This window comes from Narcine bancroftii, chromosome 10, assembly GCF_036971445.1.
Source record: "Narcine bancroftii isolate sNarBan1 chromosome 10, sNarBan1.hap1, whole genome shotgun sequence".
Taxonomy (NCBI): Eukaryota; Metazoa; Chordata; class Chondrichthyes; order Torpediniformes; family Narcinidae; genus Narcine; species Narcine bancroftii.
This window is the reverse complement of record NC_091478.1, coordinates 99,405,051-99,410,263: the sequence shown is the minus strand read 5'-3', so window position 1 is coordinate 99,410,263 and position 5,213 is coordinate 99,405,051. Positions and strand designations below refer to the sequence as shown.

The 5,213-nt window shown below is 44.3% G+C and overlaps 1 non-coding gene across 1 annotated transcript; it reads left to right on the top strand.

Annotated features, from left to right (window-relative positions):
• Positions 1 to 523: 523 nt before the first annotated feature.
• LOC138745128 (U6 spliceosomal RNA) lies at positions 524 to 630 on the top strand. The gene has a single exon (XR_011346056.1). It is a non-coding gene; the product is annotated as a U6 spliceosomal RNA (small nuclear RNA).
• The last annotated feature ends 4,583 nt before the right edge of the window (positions 631 to 5,213 follow it).

The window sequence follows — 5,213 nt, the reverse complement described above, 5'->3', positions numbered from 1 at the left end:
CATCTTCCCCAGATCTGATATATCTTATTCTCCTCTGAGCAAGAGGCAGCAAAGTTGTCTACATCACCTGCACAGTAACGGATGCTGATGGGTGTTTTACGAGCCATTTGCTGCTTCCCTGTATTATGTCCATCGATCTCGCCCCCAAACAATGATGATTGCATTAAAGTTTTGTAAGAAAAGCAAGTTTAAAGATGTCAAGAATACTATAATGTTAGCTCTTCTCCAGTATCCTCATAGAGACAACCTGACAAGCCCAACCAGCAGGAGGCACTGCTCTGAGGCACACCACAATCAACACCTGTGAAAAGACTCTTGACTTTGCTACCATAAAATAGCAGGCCTAATTTGATGAGAATGGCCAAATAACCTTGGAAGCACAAATTGCTCTTGGATTAAACACTTTACAGAAGTTCTCCTGACCTGACATTCACCCAGGGAACTGTGAGTACCTGCAATACACTTCCAGAGAGAGTGGAAGAAACAAATTCACTGACCGCATTTAAGAAGTGTTAAATCACCTGTGCTCACTTCGGCAGCACAAATACTAAAATTCGAATGATACTGAGAAGATTAGCATAGCCCCTGTGCAAGGATTACGTGCAAATTCATGAAGTGTTCCATATTTTTGGCGGAAAAAATCACCAAAGCAGTGGAGCAGTGCGGTTAGTGATGCAGTTAATGCAATGCTATTATAGCGCCAGCGGCCCAGGTTTGAAACCAGTGCTGCCCGGAAGCAGTTTGCATGTTCTCTCCATGTCAGCGTGGTTCTCTTCTGGGTGTTCCAATTCAAGATTCAATTTATTATATTACTAAAACAGTGTCATATAACTGTCAAAGCAGACAGATTCGCCTCCAGCAGGAATTGCCTAAGCACCTCTTACAGTTTGACTTACAGTCAGTCAGAGAAAGAGAGGCAAAAGGGAGTTTCCCCCGCCCCCCAGAGTCACCTTGTCCGTAAATTCGCCTCCAGCGCTTCTGCAGCCCCCACAGCTGCACAGAGTCCAGTCCAAACCATTGGCAACTGGAGTTCCAGGTATGAACTGCCCTTGGCACCTCCTCGCATCCTGGTTCTGATGCCTGGGAACCCTCCTGCCATTCGAGCCAGTCTCCAGCACTCCACAGCCCTGTGCAAGTTTCCCGATAGCAGTCTCCAGCAACCCACAGCATGCTCTGGTCCCTTAACCGCAGAGACCCCTCACTGCTCCGCCACCATGGTCAACGTCCCCACAGGTTGTTTCCTCTGCTTCTCTCTCTCAGACGGTACATGATCTTCCTGTCCTCTCCTCCCCTCGTGGCTGCCAATTAATGCGTGTCGCTATTTTGGGTGTGGGATATCACATAAAAATCCCCAGGGTTGGCTCCCTCAACGGGCCATTCAAAACCCATGCGGAGCCAACAGCAGTCGACTGGACAGTTGGACGTAGCGGGAGCGTGGCATCTCTGCTCCTTTGCTCCTTACGGGTCTGCACCAGCTACTGAGCCCTGACATCTCCTGTGATCGAGTCTGTCGATGCCACATTGGACTCACCAGCCAACATGAAAACCCCAGAACTGGAGGCAACCACTTGTTTGCTGAGGAATTATTATGGAGATCAAGTGGGAATTCTTGAAAAGGAAAATGAAACTGCAGATGTTGAAACCTAAGATCAAGCAGATAGCTCAGGAAATAACTGGGATGCAGGCAGCAACAGGGTAAAGAGAAATAGGTTAAACATTTTGACAAAATTGTGATGTAAGGTCTCCAACCCGACAAGTGAGTTCTTTCTTTTTCAATGGAAGCTTCCTGAGCCTGCTGAATATTTTCAGCATTTTCTGTTTGTATGTCTTTGGAATGTCCCAAACCAATGGCAGTATTGGGAGTGGGTTATGCCCATTTATACAGCTGATTCCTGATGAAGGGCCCAGACAAAAACGTTGGTTACTCCTTTACTTCCCATGGATTCTGCGTGACATGTTGAGTTTCTCCAGCACATTTGTGCAATGTTCTTGACCCTTGTATCTGCAGACTTTCTTGATCAACCCCAGAAAATAGTTGCTAGCAGACAGTGGCCAGGTGTGAGGTCTTTAGCATCTGAATCCCAGGCTGTTCTGTCACTGTCATGTCCTACCCTGCAGGGTCCTCTTCAAGGCTTCTTCTCAGCAGAGATATGGGGGTGTGAGGATATGTTCTCCCACTCTGGTGTCCTGTACCAATCTGCTGCTTATATAGGCATGAAGATAGGCATGATGCCTGGTTTAGATGCATTTGACCAAATGGTATATTCTATGTTGTACAACTCTCTGATCTTATTAGTAGCTCGATGAACATTTAAATCACACATAGAGAGATGACAACAGACCAAGAACTGGAAACTATGCTGCGATGCACAAGTGAGCTGAAGAAACTCACCAAGTCACACACCATCCATAGGAAGTAAACGATGACCAACATTTCAGGCCAAGGTCCTTCATCAGGAAGGACCTTTCGGGCTCAGGTCCAAATCTGTGGTTACTTCCTCAGGATGTTGCATGACCTGCTGAGTTTTTCCAGCACCTTTGTGTATTGTATTCGACCCCAGCATCAGCAGGTTTTCTTGTTTAACTGGTAACTGTGTTGGGCTGCATTAGTCATGGGACTGAGTTCATGAGCCGTGATGTAATATCGCAACTCTGTGAAACTTTTATTAAGCCACATGTACTGTGTTTGGTTCTGGTTGCCTCATTCTGGAAGGATGCAAAAGCTTTGGAGAGGGTGTAAAGAAGACTTATCAGGATGTTGCCTGGATTAGAGAACCTGTCTTCTGACAAAGCTTGGGCTTTTGGAGTGAAGGAGGATGAGAGGTAAATTCATGGAGAGGTATAAGATCATGAGAGGCAGCCAGAATCTTTTTCCCAGCTCAACAATGGCCAATACAAGAGGGCTTGTATTTCAGGAGAATGGAGGAACATTTTGGGTAGGCTTCAGAGATTGGTAGGTCCCAAGAGAGTTGAAGGAGGCTGTTAAAATAGGGTGATTTGAAGGAATTAGAGGTACAAGGTGATAAGAAATATAAAGGCTGTAAGGGAGGCAAGGATTCAATTGTTGCGGAGTAGGGTTACAAGGGTAGGTACAATATTGTGGTCCGAAGGGTAAAGTTCTAATATAGGCATTAACATGATGGGCTGAAGGGCCCGTTTCTGATTCTATGATGCTGTGTTTAGTCCAGGAAATGCACCAACTTCAATATTGTGAAACTTCACAATTTCAATCACCGTTGATGATTTTATAGATAACATAACATAACAATTACAGCACGGAAACAGGCCATTAGGCCCTTCTAGTCCGCACCGAACCAAACACCCCTTTCTAGTCCCACCTCCCTGCACAATGCCCATAACCCTCCATCTTCTTCTCATCCATAGACCTGTCCAACCTTTTCTTAAATAATACAATTGACTCCGCCGCCACTATTTCTCCCGGAAGCTCATTCCACACGGCTACCACTCTCTGAGTAAAGAAGTTCCCCCTCATGTTACCTCTAAACCTCTGCCCCTTAATTCTTAACTCATGTCCTCTTGTTTTAATCTTTCCTCCTCTTAACGGAAATAGTCTATCCACATCCACTCTGTCTATCCCTTTCATAATCTTAAATACTTCTATCAAATCCCCTCTCAACCTTCTACGCTTCAAAGAATAAAGACCTAATCTGTCCAATCAGATGCAGTTGAATGAGAGGATGGGGTTGTGTGTGATGTCCTGAGCTACATTCACAACTCTCTGCGGGCTTTCTGACTTGGGTGGAACAGTTCCCATTCCATCCCATGCAGTGATGCACCCTGACAGGATACTGGACAGCAGCACAGACTTGAGAGATGAAGGGCCAATATTAGTGCAGTGATTCCTTAACTCCATCATTCCATGGTCCCAAAATGAAATAAAATAATTGTGTAAGATATTTCCTCATGGAAAGCTCAGCAACTAATTTGCATTCAATAAGCTTGATTACAATTTAAAAAGAGACATAGAAGCAGAAGAACAGACTATTCACCCATTAGTCTGCTCCAACATTTAATCATGAGCTGATCTCAGTCCCACTGCCCAGCTTTCTCCCCATAACCCTTGATGTCCTAACTAATCAATAACCTATCAATCTCTGCCTTAAGTACACCACTTGACCTGGACTTCACAACCACCTGAAGCAACAAATTCCACAGATTTACCACTGAAGGTTGACGCCTTCTGTTCTAAGAGGATGCCCTTCAATCCTGAAGTTGTGTCCTCTTGTCCTTGACTCTCCCATCATGAGAAATAACCTTCCTACATCACTGTCCATGCCTTTGAACATTTAAAATGTTTCATTGAGATCCCCCCGCCCCATTCTCTTAAATTCCAACGAATACAGGCCTAGAGCTGTTAAACACTCCTCATGTTGATAACACTTTCATTCCTGGAATCATCTGTGTGAACCTCAATTAAACTCTCTCCAGTGTCAGCACATCTTTTTGTAAATGAGGAGCCAAAACCTGCTCGCAATACTCAAAGTGATGTCTCTTCAGTACCTTATAAAGTCTCAACATCACATCCCTGCTCTTACATTCTATTCCTCTTGAAATGAACACCAACGTCGCATTAGCTTTCTTCACCACTGCCTCAACATGCAAGTTTACCTTCAGGCTATCTTGCATGAGGACTCCCAGGTCCCTTTGCATCTGGATAGTTTCAATTTTCACCCCATTTAAAAAAAAAAAACAATCTGCCCATTTAACTTTTCTATCTAAGTGCAGGATTGTACATTTCCTAACATTATATTTAATTTGCCACTTCTCTGTCCATTCTCCTAGTCTGCATCCTCCTGGTTTCCTTCACACTACCTGCTCTCCACCTAACTATGTATCATCTGCCAATGTGGTCACAAAGTCTTTCATTCCATAATCCAAATTATCAATATACAACATAAAAAGAAATGACCCCAACACCGACCCGTGAGAAATACCACTAGCAATTGGCAGTTAATCTGAATATGAACCCTCCATTCCAAGTCTCTGCTTCCTGCCAATCAGCCAGTGCTCTACCCATGCTAGTATGTTTCCCATTATACCAGTAGATCATATCTTGTCAAGTAGCCTCATGTGCAGCGCCTTGTCAAATGCCTTCTGAAAATAAATAAACAACATCCACTGTTCCTTCCTTATCCAGCCAGCTTATCACCCTGAGAGAATTCCAATAGGTTTGTCAAGCAAGATTTTCACTG